The 15,174-nt window shown below is 39.4% G+C and overlaps 1 protein-coding gene across 1 annotated transcript in view; it reads left to right on the plus strand.

The window, feature by feature from the left end:
• Positions 1–995: 995 nt before the first annotated feature.
• The window catches only part of grin2da (glutamate receptor, ionotropic, N-methyl D-aspartate 2D, a), a gene marked incomplete at its 3' end in the record, with an annotated part of 64,591 nt that continues 50,412 nt past the window's right edge, over positions 996–15,174 (plus strand). Inside the window, exon 1 of the mRNA XM_079442595.1 lies at positions 996–1,192. The remainder of the gene's footprint in view (positions 1,193–15,174) is intronic.

The raw sequence follows: 15,174 nt of genomic DNA on the forward strand, positions 1-15,174 counted from the left end.
AAATACACTGTATGGGTCAAAATTATGGATTTATCTTTTATGCCAAAAATCATTAGGATATTAAGTAAAGATCATGTTCCATTAAGAAATAGAATTAGTAATTCTATTAGCATATTAGTGTATGTCATCGTGTTTATTTAATAAATTAACGTTTCTCTCTCTCTCTCTTTTCGTTTTTACTTTTAATTCCAATTCAATAAATTTATCTTCCTGTCAATTAAATTCAATTTGACAAACTCGCACCTTTCTGCTCAGTCAAACGCAACATCTCCATCCTCGCGAACGCGCTCTGCATCTCCCAGTCCGTCCACATATACAGCATAAAGTGATTACCTTCAGATAGGAGTGCTGAGCACTCGTTCTCTGCAGCATTCAACACACAGATGTCCAGCAGAGGACAACAGAATGACCGGCTCGGGGGAGGAGGAGTATGATAAAAGAGACAAAAATCCTCAAGAGTTTGCTACGCTCTCAATATAGCTCACCTTTTCTCCTTGAGCCAGGCAAAGCCCGTCTGGACTGATAAAAATTAACGATTTGTAAAATGACTTTGTTAGTGTCCTGGGGAACACAATGACAGCAAAAATCGGATAATCCCAGGTTAGAGAATAATTTGGTCGAGCGTTTTATTTCTCTGGTGCCTCTCCTTTTTGCTAAGTTGCGTCTCCGGGGTCTGTTGGGGGGAAAAGCGGGAACGTTCCCGGCTGGGGTTAAAAGGACAGGAGGAGGCGTGTGAGGAAGCGGGCTATAGTAACTATCTTGATTGCACAGTGATACACCACCGGCGCGTGCACATGAGCTTTTAAAATACTCCTGCAACCGTCCACAACGGCAAGTTTAGCATTCAACACGTGTCGCGCGAGTGATGAAGAGAGAGAGGGAGGTTGCTAGGTGACGGGGCGTATATACTGAATTTTAACAAAATAACTGGAGAGAGAGAGACTGAGTGAGTGAGTGAGTGAGAAAGAGAGAGAGGGAGGGGGGAGGTAAGGAGAGAGCTAGCCAGCAACATGTAGGCAGGCTGAGTAAAGAGAGGTCGAGACTGTGTGTACGTACAATTTCTTTTTACGTTTTTTTTTTACCTCAGAGAAACACACCGGGTGGAAACGTCGTGGAAATGGGCAGCTGTGGAATGGATATACAAGTGACGAAGTGCCGCAGGGAGAACAGAGTGTCTGGATCCTGAAAAACAGTGAGTATGCTGGGGTTTTTTGCTTTCTTGTGGGGTGTTCGGTCAAGTCCTCAACGGATTTTTACCCTTCAAATCGGCAAAAGGCGGCAAGCGCGAGACACGCTTCTGCGTCAACCCCTGAACGCTCCCGCGTCTCGCGCGCATATCCACTTGATAGATAGGAGACAACCGGCCGGTGCGCGAGGGGTTTGACCCCTCTGTCATTGATGCGCGTGCACATAAGGCAAGGTCTCTCTCTCCCACTAACCTGACTATCACCTAGACATCCTAAACACATATAGGATAGTACTGACTTTCACCCTACGGGCTCACGAATAGGGTCTCAACTTTACCTCACTGACAAGGGTAGAGCTTAGTATGCTTCCTCAGGGAGAGCAGCAGAAAGCACGTATGTATAGTCATTCCGTATTCCGGTGTTATTTCTGACAAGTGGTCGCACGAATTTCCTTGACAGACTGGTCTAAATAGTCTCTTATATATTAACTGTTTAATATTTTAACGTTCCTGTGAAAACACTGCAGTTTTAATGAAGTCATTCGTTTCTCCTTGTGTGTGTTTTTCGAGTTGCGATCAAATGATTAATCAGTTTTTTTCGTCATGTTCTGCAAAAATACTCCGACATTTCAAGGTTTTTTTTTTCACAACGTGTTTTTTCCTCGCATAAAACACAGAAATTGTGTCATTGCTGAAACTCACAGGAGCATAGTTTGTTTTAGAAGTGTAGCATATTAAAACAAGTCACAGTTTAATAAATATAATGCTTCTCAAATGCAAGAATCAAATGCATGTCATTAAGTCTGTAATATCAGAGCCAGTGTGCTGAGTTTAGTAATTGAGGTGCCTTCTTTCTTGTAGCTCAGATTGCCTCCTTTTGTGTGCTACTTGTTACTGGGCAATCAAGATCCAAGGAATCTGCATGCCTTTGGCTTATTAGGAGGAATAAGCTGACTTTTATTGTTCAGAGGGCTTAACATTGCTGCAAATATCAGAACGCTTTGATTGCAGTGAATGCCATGTGTCTTTGGTTCAGTTACTTTTGGTGTGGCTGCCGTTCTACTCCTTTCTCCCACCCTGCACTCAGTGACCAAGTTTTATATAGGGTATTCAGTGCATTTGACAGCGCTTCACAAAGCCTTCAGCCACCTCCTACCTAAATGTTGAAGTTCTGCTGGTGACCTGCCTGAGACATTAGAGTTGGTTTGACAGCCTTAGCCGATTCCCCATGGCAAAGCCAGGTGTTTGCAGAAGCCACATAAAGCCTCGTCTGACAGGTTTGATGGTGGCAGGAAGGTGCCTGTGATACTGGAGGAGGGGTCACCATTTGGTCTGTCTCAGAGATTGCTGTTGCTTCAAAGTCCTCTCCAGGTTATAGTTGTTGACTCCAAGAACATAACCACCCACCATATAAACACACACATACACAAATAAAAAATAAATAAACCCTCACTTGTTTCAGTTGAAGCAGCACAGCTTGAGGGCATTTTGGGACGACTGCCCAACAGGAAGCTGGCCTAGAGGTCTTGAAAAGGCACATCCCAGGGAGAAAGCGAGAGAGAAGCCAAATTGCGTCCTGTTTTCCCCTCGCCTTTTCAAGCCCCCTCCCTACGGGATTCAGTGCTTGCCAGACCCCAGCTGTTCTGAGGAGCCACCTCCTACGTCCAGCCCTGTCATGTCTATGCATCAGAGTTGCGTTACATCACCCTACGTACAAGACTGAGACTGACTGATATTTTTTCACAAAACTTCAAAGCAGTTGGAAATTGACTACATTATCTAACGTCACATAGTGATTGTTGATTTGTTTGCGGCAGGGCGATGTCTAGATCTGAAGCCTGAACTGACTGAAGATATCACATTTTGACATATTAGAAAATTGTAATTCAAGATCCTTTTCATCATCATTCATAATCAGTTTGATTTGATGATTTTAAACTGCTTGTCTGACATGCTTATATTTTGCAGAACGTCATTTAATTGTGTGATGAACTGGAGTGTTGTGCTGGATTAGGGAGTGGATACTCTTTTGCGCCTGTCAGAATGCGCCTGTATTTGCCTCTAGTCTGTAGTATGTTAATATCGGTCACAATAGATTTTAATCAGACCAGAAAACCCCCCAGAAGGACTTACCTTGCCCTTTAAACTTAATTAAATGTCAAAAAAGAGATATAGAAGCAATTAGCCTCTCTATATTCCAAAATCTTTATCAACAGGTGTCCAAAAATGGGTTTCTAAAATCCATAGAGATACTGAATATTTCTATATTTATTATTTAACTAGTGAAATGAGACTGGCAAATGAATGTTATAACCAGATCTGTTAAAGGCTCGTCAATCCTTTTCACCATGGTATGGTTTAAATAACCCTTATAGTCTTCTGTTCTTGCTGTCTGAAGCATATAAGGCATAGGCATATAAAACTGGAATTGAATCTAAATGAAGAGGATGGTAACAGTCGGCATTACTTTCCCGTGATGCCATAGGATTTGTCAACATCACTATGCAAAGTGAGACTTAAAATCTTGACTGGGTAGCTTCTTGGAGAACTAGAGTGCTAATGATTTTCAGCAGCTCTGCATCCTGCTTTTCCTGTTCTTCTCCTTGACGGTTCGTATTTGTTGATGTTGTGTATCACTGGGAGGAACAACTCAAGCGCTGGCTGCATCTGGAAATAGCAGGCATTTTACTTAAAAAAAAAAAAACTCAATGTATGCTACCGGGGAAGATGCTGAAGCAGCAAAACTGCTAGCTTTGAAGCACAAAAAGGCATATGCTTGCGCACGAGACATTTATTTATGTCTGTGATATATTTTTACCTAGATATTGATGCCTGGGGCTGGCCCACTGCGAAATCGAGGAGATTTGTCTTTCTTTCATATGATTTCAGCATTATGGATGCACCAAGCAGAGCAGACTTTGTCCATTCGCAGCTAATGAGAATAAATGTAGTTAAGTTAAGTGGTATTATGTTCAGTGTGATGTACCAAACTCTTTTGAAAGCCCTCATTGTGCACGTGTAGCGTTTAAATAATGGAAGCCACTGTCTCAATGACAATTCTAGACCTGGTTTCACCTTTATTTTTACCCTTGTTTATAAACTCCTGTCCCCAGACGATTGTATTGCCATTCACACTCTCAGAAAACAATAGATTCGACATTCGATCCAACTTTATGTCAAGGCAGGGTTTCCGCTCATCCGCAAGGTCGAACTCAAAGGCATGCGACAGGAAGTCAATGGTGCAATGAAGCCACAATTTTAAATAGCTTAAGCCTTCATCACTTTACTTTACACTCTTGTTGACAACCTTCTGATTGCATATATCACCATATTGTAAATAGCATTTAATCAAACCCCTGATTATTGAACCAAAAATTGGAAATAAAGCATTTTATAAAGAATGGAGCAAATGATCTAACCTCTTGGTTCAATTTATCACCTATTTCCGACTAGTATTTCTGCTTTCCTTCTAGCTATTCAATCTCCTGTTTTTGCTTTATTTTGCTGTGAAAACACTCGGACCTCCCGCTGTATACTGTGACAGAGTGACATGATATTTAAACACAATCTCTCCCAATGCGCAACACACATTTTCTGTCTAATGGTCCTGCACTAGGCTGCCTGGCAGCCAGCATCGTTCCGCATGCTCTCTCCCGCCAGTCTATTCTCCACCCCCTGAAGAATCTCGCCCAGACCCAGATGCGCTCTGATCACTGTGAATGAATAACTCCACACTTCCTTCTCAATACCAACAGAGACTCCCCAGATGTATTTATTCATCTGATTTTTAGTTCGATTCCAGTTAGCGCACTACCCATTGAGTTTTGTCCTTAATTTGTAGCCTTTTGGTCAAGTTGTATTTTTTCCCCCCGTCTCAAGTGATATGTGGTGGAATGATGTCTTTGTCTTTTGACTGCTGGGCTTGATTGCTCATCTAAATAAGTACCTTAGTGAAAAGGGAACAAGGGCGAACTGCTATTTCGCACTCTGTTAACATCGGGGCTTGAAATCAGCCGTAAATTACCCTTGCTTATCGGACAGGCGTGAATGTTTTGTTTTTTTTCTCAGGCCATTGATTGTAAATCCCTTTTTTGTTCCAATGTAAACCAACATTTTATCTGTGCGCTTATGCTTGAAGTCTGAGCTGTGGAGTCCAGAGCCTCTGAAACTAAAGCTAGCCAAGCTCATCCTGGGTTCGAATTAATCCGACATGATGTCTTGTGGGGGCGGGCGGATGGTAGGGTGGGGTTTGCTGGGATTCCCTCCTTCTCTTTCCCCTGAGCTAGACAGACAGAAACCGGCTCCCCGCAAGCATCCGAAATTAAATATCAGGGGCCCCCACAGATGTGATTTTCAATGTAGGGCAATATGGCTTGCTGCTGCCACTGTGAGTGAAGTGAAAGTGAAGTGACATTCAGCCAAGTATGGTGACCCATACTCGGAATTCGTGCTCTGCATTTAACCCATCCAAAGTGCACACACACAGCAGTGAACACACACACTGTCACTTTTACTCTTTGGTTCTCCACTCTCTCCTCCCTCTCACTGGGTTTTGGGATATGATTCAAATTAAGCTCCTCACCTTTTTTTTTTTTAGTCTCCTGAGTGGGATACGGTTCTGTGTTTGATGAGATGGATGAGTTTTTTCATCTCTTTTCATTTTGTACCTCAAGGAGGAGGCATTAATTTAACATGGATTCACAGCAAGAGGCTTCTTTGTTTTGGACAGGGCTGTTTTCTGATGTTTCACCAATTTATGGAAAATGTGTTGTTTGCTGAGGTACATCCAAAGAAAGAATTCCATAGGAAATTTGTGTTGCTCTGTCACAGCTCAGGGGACTTAATGGGAGTCTCAGATTCTTTTAAAGGAATATTCCATGTACAAGTTAAGCAAAAGTGTTTGTAGTATGATGTTCATTACCACAAAAATAATTTATGCCTCAGTTTTTTTTAAAAGAAAAAAAAAAAATCAAGGTTGCAGTGAGGCACTTACAATGGAAATGAATGGCACCAGTTTTTAGCAGATGTAAAAGCAGAACTGTGAAGAATATTTTATAACCACACTTACATTAACTTTAATGAGTTGTAAAGCTGTTTAAATAGTTTTAACAGTAATTTTAGGGTTTGTCACGGTGGTCAAACTTGTTGGGCTATATGTGATTTTTTTTCTTCCTCTAAAATCATGTGAACACACGTTTACTTGTGATTATACTATTAATATAGTGAGTGTTTTACCATGGATTGGCTCCATTCAATTCCATTTTAAATGCCTCACTGTAACCAACATTTGTTACTTTTTTTTTTTAAGAAAAGAAAAGAAAAGAAAAGACAAGTGGAAATTTCTGTAGTTATCAACATTGCTACAAAGGCTATCTATTGAGCATGACTTGTACAGAACCCACAATATTCCTTGAACTTTGTTCAGTTAAAATTCCTTAGGAGGAATAAAAATGAAATACAATCAAGTATTGCAAAAAGAAAACAGATATTTTGGAAAGATAACATTGAGGCACAAAAAAAGTGTACACAAAGGACAAATTCTGGCCATGTTGAGTATGACAGTTATCCTGTTTGCCAAAGCTCTTGAAGAAGATAGTGTGTAATGGACTGGGCAGAAACATCTGGCTGTGATGCTCTACTCCGAGACAATTGTTATGGTTAGAGGCATTGTTAGTGTGAGGAGGACTAAAGTAGATACTGTATCTGTATATCTAAAGTAGATATATTTTTTTTAGATATAAAAATGAATGTGGATGTCATAGCTCAGATAATTTGGTCTTGGAAGAATTAAGCTTTTAAATAGCAATGATTTCAATACTTCAATTTCTGGGTAAATCCAAGAGCACTGTGTGACATTGATATCTTTGTGAAAGTAGACACTTGAGATTGTTTGGGTTTTCTTCTTATAAGAATTTCACCCTCACGAAAGAAGAAAGCCGTCGTGTTTAAAAATGTGACGACAAACGCTTATCAGGGTCAATAAACGCTGGATTTTCAAAAGTATGTGAAATATTTAAAGTTCACGGCACAGAATCTTTAAAATACATCTGAGAGTTTCACACACCGGTCTGTTATTGTGGTGACATTTCCATGCCCCGAAACGTGACGCTAAACGAAACGAACTATGATTGGTTGTTTGACATGTCGGGCCTTGGCCAAGGAAACCGGCCAACTATTCCAGACCTTCAGCTGCCAGTCTGAAGAGTGTAGTCTGAAGGTCTGGCTACACGAGACTACACTCACCCTGGGATTGTTTCTCATTAGCTTTAATAAAGTGCAGGGTCCTTGTGTAATGAAATAAGCCTTCAGGTGTGTTGTCAATGCTTTTCTGTTTATTATTTATCATCCCCTATTTTATTACTTTAGTCCTCTTCACACTAGCAATGCCCCTAGCCGTAACAATGCTCTAGGAGTAGAGCATCACAGCCAGATGTTTCTGCCCAGTCCATTACTCACCATCTTCATTTAAGAGCATTGCCAAACAGGGTAACTGCGCTGTCATACTCGATGTGGCCAGAATTTGTCCTTCGTGTGCAATTCTTTTTCAGTGCCTCAATGTTATCTCAGGATCTGGGAATGATATCTGGTCAGGGACTGATACAAAAGCCAAGTGTGTGGTGACTGTGGACTGTGTTGTTTTTAGTAACTGCATATGGTCAGTATTCTTGGAGATGCATTTTTAGAGACAGTGTTAAGACAAGATAGGAGACTTCAAAAACAAGGATGTGATTGCAGGATGAAATTATGAAAGTTTAATTCAAGGTTATGTATTTTGCATCAACAGTGAAAGTGAAGTTGCAAGAAACTCTGAGACCACAGCTGGAATTTTGAGTGACCCACGTTGGCTTTATCTTAACATGCATTACTCGCTCTAATGCCATCAGTCAATCAAGGCTTAAAGTGGAAAGCACATCAGTCACATCAATCAAATAAAGTCAGAGGTTCACTTTTGTATGAAGACACTGGGGTGCATACTGATTGTGCCAAATCTTGTCTTCTTGATTTTTATATCCATGTAGCGAATGCTTTGTGATTTGGGAAATGTGTGCTTGTCAAGAAAAGCCTTATTGTTTCACCAATGTTTGTGATGAATCTGACCATTTTGTCTTTTTTGAAATTCGCAGAGCTAACACTCACTACAATGTTGAATTTGTATGAATTGCAGTTGTAGGAATTCTAGCTGAGCAGCTGCCAGTTTCATACACCAGTGAGCGAGACGACCCGCTCCGCTGATGCCGGGAAAGTTATCGCTTCAGGTCGCCGAACCGAGATGGTAGGCTACTGGCAGGCCATCAGTAAATTTAATGTTACAGCCAAACATAACAAAGATATAACACTCATTGATGGCACTGTTCCAGATTCAGTGGCATCTCTAATCTAGCCGCAGAACCCATAAATGGGTACAGCTAATTTATTAATGATGCAGTCATAGTTATCTATAAAGCATGCATACATTTTGCATTTATTAGTGGATAAAGAAGAGCAAGGCGATAAAAGCAGCAGTGCTGATAGCGCATTAGGCATAGTTTTAAAATAGTGATATCATTCAATACAAGGCTCATTAGGTATCCAAATGAAGACAACAGATTTGATAGATCATATTACAGTAGGGAGTAGGAATGTCAAAAGTATTAGTATTTTTTTGCCAAGGTGCTTTTGAACCTTGTCATGTGAATTTATGTGCATGTTCCGTGAAGAGCACTCACTTCTCATTTTAATGATGCTGGAACAAAAATGGTAACTCTGTAAAATACTGGATCTGTAAATGCAGCATATAGTGTTAATTAATGTTATTTTAATCAAACAACAGTATTAATGAGAAAACGGCTCGCTGTTTTTAATGTATTCCTCTCACCTTGTTTTATTTAAATATTTTTTATTCGAAATGCTTAAAGCCAAAATTTTCTTTTAGTTGAACTTTTTAAAATGAATTGTTTAACATTACTAGTTTTTGTTGTAATGTGGTATCATGTGTTTACTACTGAACTACTACAATTTTGGTATTCCCACAGGATTTTGTGAGACTTGTGGTGCCAGATGATATCACATATTAATTTGCATATTTATGACGTCATTGCTTCAAGTTTGCGTTCAGACGAGTTTTGGCATTTCAGATCTGTTCTACTCTATGAAATGTCACATACTGTAATACAACTGAATGCCCAATAAAGCTGTTCACATTATATTTTCTGTTGTCATACATAAAACAGGCATAAATAGTAAAGACGACCCATTAATACTACGTTAACCAGGAATCACTCTCACTATACTCCTTAAATCCTGATTTATTATCGCGACATCTGATAAAATCAACATGCATCCAACTTGCACTAAAAAGCAACTATTGGCTATATTACCATTTTGTCTCATTCAGCGCACTATCTGCATCTGAGTAACAAACTATGCGCATATTAACAGAAAAATTATGTTCATATTTAAAAGTCTAAACAGTCAGTAAGCGACAGGTGCTTGGAAATGCTGTTTTGTAAATGATATGATATATTTTGCTGTGTTACGGCCAATTGAAAGTACTGCTTCTCTGCCACTCACTGCACAGAACAGATGCCGAGAGAGGCGACACTGCGCCGGGAGAGTCAGACCTCGCGCACGCAGGGCAGTACTGCCGACATCTTCCAACTGAACGATAGCTAAGGTTTTTTAAAAAAAGTGTCCAGGTTTGTCTGTATGTACCTGTTATGGGAAAAAAGCCGCCAAAAGGGTCTGAAAGTTGCCAAATATTGTGCCAAAGTCACACTCGTGTGTGTGTGAGATGCTGGAGCTGATGTCTAACATTAGCATGTCTAATTATTTGAATGCATAAAAACAACAATTCTTTTTAAATACAATTTTTTAATGAAAGTTAAACATTTTATTTTTGGCAAATAAAGGAGATTTACTATTAAAATTAAAACATGGAAGAAATATTCTGTGATGATTCCTTAAAAAAAATTAAGTTTTATTCATTTGTCAACAGTAGTAGTACATTCTACTAAATAAAAGTAATATACTTCTGACACAATTTAAGGCACAGTCTTCAAGTTAAACCAAACTTTTATTTTGACAGGTTGCCGTGAATACCTTTAAATTTCTCGATGTATTTGGTATGACGCTATTTGTACTCAAATTAAAGGGTAAAGTGCTCAGGAAGTGACTCTTAGAGCAGTTCTGGAGATGTTGTCCGTGTATTTCACATTTAGTGAGACAGCAGACACTAAAATCACTGCGAGCCTTAGTATGAGTAGTAAACAGAACGTAGGTCTGCGCCATTCATACACAGAGAGACATGCTGAACATGCAGGATTTATATTTACATAGTCTTTTTGCAGCTTAATATTTATAGATACTAGTCCATATCATGTTTTGATTTAAGTGTAATGACCTATTTTTGATTAATTAATCCAAACTGACATTCTGCATTCAATTAATCCAAACTGACATTCCTTTAAAATACAGCCTTATTGGTTAAAAATACATATATTTACCCAGAAGTCATGTATGCAGTGAATAATGCATGGATTTATTGAATCTTCTGGATTCGTGTGTGTGTGTGTGTGTGTGTGTGTGTGCATGTTTATGTGGTTTATGAGGATACAAATTTGTATAATGACATGGGTATGACAGAGGTATTTCAATATGAAGGTGGTTTATGAGGACACTGCCTATGTCCCCGTAATTCAAAAGGCTTAAAAACATACTAAATTGTGTTTTTTTTTTAAATCTAAATGCACAAAGTCTCCTGTGAGGGCTACGTTTAGGTGTAGGGTTGGTGTAGGGCAATAGCACACACAGTTTGTTCAGTATAAAAACCATTACGCCTATGGAGAGTCCCCATAAACCACAAAAACCAACGCGTGTGTGTGTGTGTTGATTTTTTTTCACGCAAGACAAGTGAATGTTACAGTGTGGCCCACACACACCACAGATAACTAGTAGATGTCATCAGGGACAGTTCTATTGGAAATACTCGACTGCAGCATTGGAGATTGCAGTGATGTGGCCTGATGGGGTAAATGTTGTCTAAAATTGGTTACATCACCATCAGCCTGCATGCTTGGTGCATGTCTTTTTACTGCTTTCTTTGTTGAATTCTTCCTTCATGTAACAGAGCTTTGCCATATTTGTTATTATACCCAGCCACATCTATTACTTAAAATCTACTATTTATGACCAAATTTGTGTACTTATTCAAATCAAATTCAACATGTAGTAACTTCCATAGTGTTGGATTTTTTCTTCTTCTTCTATTTCGGTTTCTTTACAAATACCATGATGTATAAAAGTTCCAAATTATACCTTATTCAGTTATATTAAATATACAAGTGTACTAATTTAAACAGGGCTGAGTGATATATCGAACGCGATTGTTATGCGCATCTCGTCATTATCAGCGTGATATTGCATAGCTTGTCTGTGAACTACGGCTCTGTGTATTAAATACTGCTCCATTTGAAAACAGATGATGGAGATTTAGCACTAATCATGGAACCGGCTTTACTGACGAGATGCGCATAACAATCGCGTTCGATATATCGCCCAGCCGTAATTATGGATAATTAATATCTATTGTGTATTTCTCTTTATTATAATTTATTATTAAATATATAATGTATGTTAAATATGATATAATTTTTATTGTACTTTTTGAATGAGTTTATTTTATTTATTCATTTTTTGCATTAGAGATAAGATCTTGGTAGAGGCCTGCCTTGGTAATGTTCAAGTAATGTTTTATAATTTGCTTTATGCAAAGTTTTAGTCCTTTTCCATGTTGGTGTGAAATATCAATTGGACATGTTCTAGATTTGGTAAGATTCACCCAGTTTTAATTAAAGGTTGTTTTTATGTCAGCTGTGCAAGGAAACTCAACATGTGCTGATTGCGGTTCACCTTGAGTGCATTTTTTTTTAGCTAAATTTGAAATGATGTGGTGTTTGTAAACCAGTGACTGACCCTGTTTAAGTGTGAGAGTTCCATCTGCATGGTGGAGTGGGCCCTGAGGCCCCCGGCCGGCCTGCAATTCCCAGCAGCTCTCTTTAAGAGCCTGTGTCTGAGCCAGCTAAATATCAACTCATTAGCTCAGGCAAATGGGACTGCGATATAAAAAAACAGAAAGCGAAAGAGAGAATACTGAATCCATTTAAGCCCTGGTGAGAAACACAGGAAATACTTGCATGGGAAAAGGTAGGAAACAGAGTTTTGTTAACATTCTTCTTTTCTTTCCTGTAACAGACCTTCTTGCTACTGTCCTTGGTCTGTCCTCATATTTGTTGGTCCTCCTCTCTCGGTTTCTTTTCCCCTCACTCGCTCCCTGATTTTTATTTTTTTTGGTATGTCTTTTCCTCCCTGTCTGTGGCCTATATCTTTTGCTTTCACTCTTTCCTTCTGCTCGCAACCTCTTTCACCTTTTGTAATCTGTAATTTCCTGTAAAATACAGCCATGCTGAATTTCGCCCTCATTTTCCCAAGCCTCTTTTAAATCTAATTAACTAAATGATTGTTAAGAACACTGGAAACAAGGTCACAGTGATGCCTGTTGATTACTTTCCCCTTGTGGCAGAATACAGCAGAGCCGGCTGGCATCTGTCGATTCATATGCTTGAAGCCTCACAGATACCGTAACACACTTTTTTCCATTTCATTTTTAACACCTCATTTATAACAACAATGCTTTTTTTCATCACATCGTCCTTTTGTGGATACAAAAGATTGCACCAGTGCCCAATCGACTGAGGCGTTCTTTTACCTTCAGTGTATCGTTTTATATTTCGCCGCCTTTGACTTGTGCTTTGGGGCTTGCTGGTTCTCAGGTACAATCTGCTCTCTCGCAGCGACACACTCTTGAAGAATATGCTTGAAGTAATGCGTCTGTGGTGCAATAAATTGCAATTCCGTGCTCCTTACGCCAGTGGACCTGTGCCAAACTGTGTGGAAGACTGAATGAAGATGTCGTTTCATGAAATGACAGGACTGATTTTGCCAGGTGGGTCTCTGAAAGAGAGATGGCAACTTGCACCAAGGAACTAATGATGGCATTATCGTACGCAGAACAAATATGCGATTAAATATTAATTTAACGCTGTAAAGATGGGTTTGTGTGTCGAGGCATGCTCTGAAATTAGTGCCTGTTGTATAGGGGATGGAGGTGCTCTGAAGCAGACTGGCACATCGGCATATGAATTAGTATTTTTTTAGGTGTGTGTAGCGCACGGAGTGTCACCCCTGTTGCGAGGGACAAGGCTGGGCCTGAGTGAGAGGAAGCCATCTTTAGCTGCATGAAATTCCATCTCTGTCAGAGCAGGGGCCCTGCAGTGCCGTGAAAAGCAGTTCGGTCTTGACCGAATTTAATTTGTTTTTCTTCTCTTTTTTACTCCTTTCTTTTGGCTCGAGGTTGTGCAATATGTTGCTAAGAGGATGTTTTTGTTGGGAGGGGATCTTCAGCTTGATTGTGAATCCAAAGATAACACCTCACTATAGAATCCTTTTCCACAGAGGAGGTTATTGCACCTCGCGGAGAGCACTTGTGCGTGCTCTTTTGCACTAGCAAGACCGAGGGGATGACGGCTTACGTCAAGGTTCCTCTCTGTAATGTATTCAATGAATGGGGTCTCTGCTCTGCTAATTATCCAAAGTAATTAACAGCAGGTTTTCAAGGTATTGCATATTATTATGTCATTAAAACTTTCCTATGCGGAGGCATTCAGGAGACGGCGGTGGACTCTGCGACCTCTGGAGTGACTGTGGGTGGACATTTTCTCATGTATTGCATTTTACAATAATATGACTCTGAACTCTGTGTTGTAACCACATATAGGCTTATGCACTGCGAAATAGGAACTGTTGGAAAGGACAGTGGGATCCGTCTTTATTAAAGTCAACATGAAATCGAAATTGACCTTATTTACTTGCTTGATACACATTTCTGCTCATATGCATGATTCATTGATGCATGTTATTTAAAAGAAAAAAATGCTTTTGTGTTCATATTTTCTTTGCATTTCTTTCATCAAAATGTAATAACCTTTGCTCCACCTCTGAAAACAGCTCCTTTTTGGCTGATGCTGCCAATTCCTCTCATTTTTCGACCCCTTCCACCTGACCCCATTCTTATATGTAATGCCCACTTTTCACAAGCCAATCAATTCCAATGAATTAAATTGAGTACCGCCCTTCACTGATAAGAATAAAAGTTTTCAAATGATTCTTTGTTAGAAAGCATTCTTCCAAGAAGAAACTTTAACATTCTGAGAACCTTCCTTTTGAACAAAATGTTCTCACTCTTAAAAATAAAGGTGCTTGGATGAACTAAAGAAGGGTTTTAATAGCAGTTCCATAGAATAACTATTTTTGATTCCCGTCAGTGAAACATTCTTAGTGTTTTTCTTACTGTGAAGAACTGTTAATAATAAAATTACACTTGTTTTTTTTTTTTTTCTCTCCATTGATGGTAAAGGTTCATAATTGAACCACAATGCCAACAAAGGGCCTTTATTTTTAAGAGTGACAAAATGGGCAAAAATGGTTCTCCTTCACTGAATATTTCTTTTGGGGTACCAAAAATGGTTCTTCTACTTAAATTTGCTTAAATCCCATTTTGGTTCATTTTGGCACCTTTATTTTTAAATTATACTTTTTTTCATGTTAAAAATTCAATTTCACTCAGAAATAAATAGGTTATGGCTGTTGGTTTAACATTGACTTTTTTTTTAAACAAAAGGAATGTTGAATCCATCCAGAGAAGTCTTTGTAAAACCTGCGCCATGAGCTGTGAATGATGAAGGGCTCGTGCTGTTAGATGAGACACAGCGGACTCCGCCATAACTCATCTCCATGTCCGAATCACAGACGACCGCATGTTAGACAGCGCTGCACAACGCAGACAGTGATCTACCCATATCCCTTGCAGCAACAACAACAAAAAAAGACCTGCAGGGATAGCGGCTTACACAACATCCAGGTCTTTCACAAAAAAGAGACTTTGATATTGAAGA

This window comes from Barbus barbus, assembly GCF_936440315.1.
Source record: "Barbus barbus genome assembly, chromosome: 19".
NCBI classification, from domain to species: domain Eukaryota; kingdom Metazoa; phylum Chordata; class Actinopteri; order Cypriniformes; family Cyprinidae; genus Barbus; species Barbus barbus.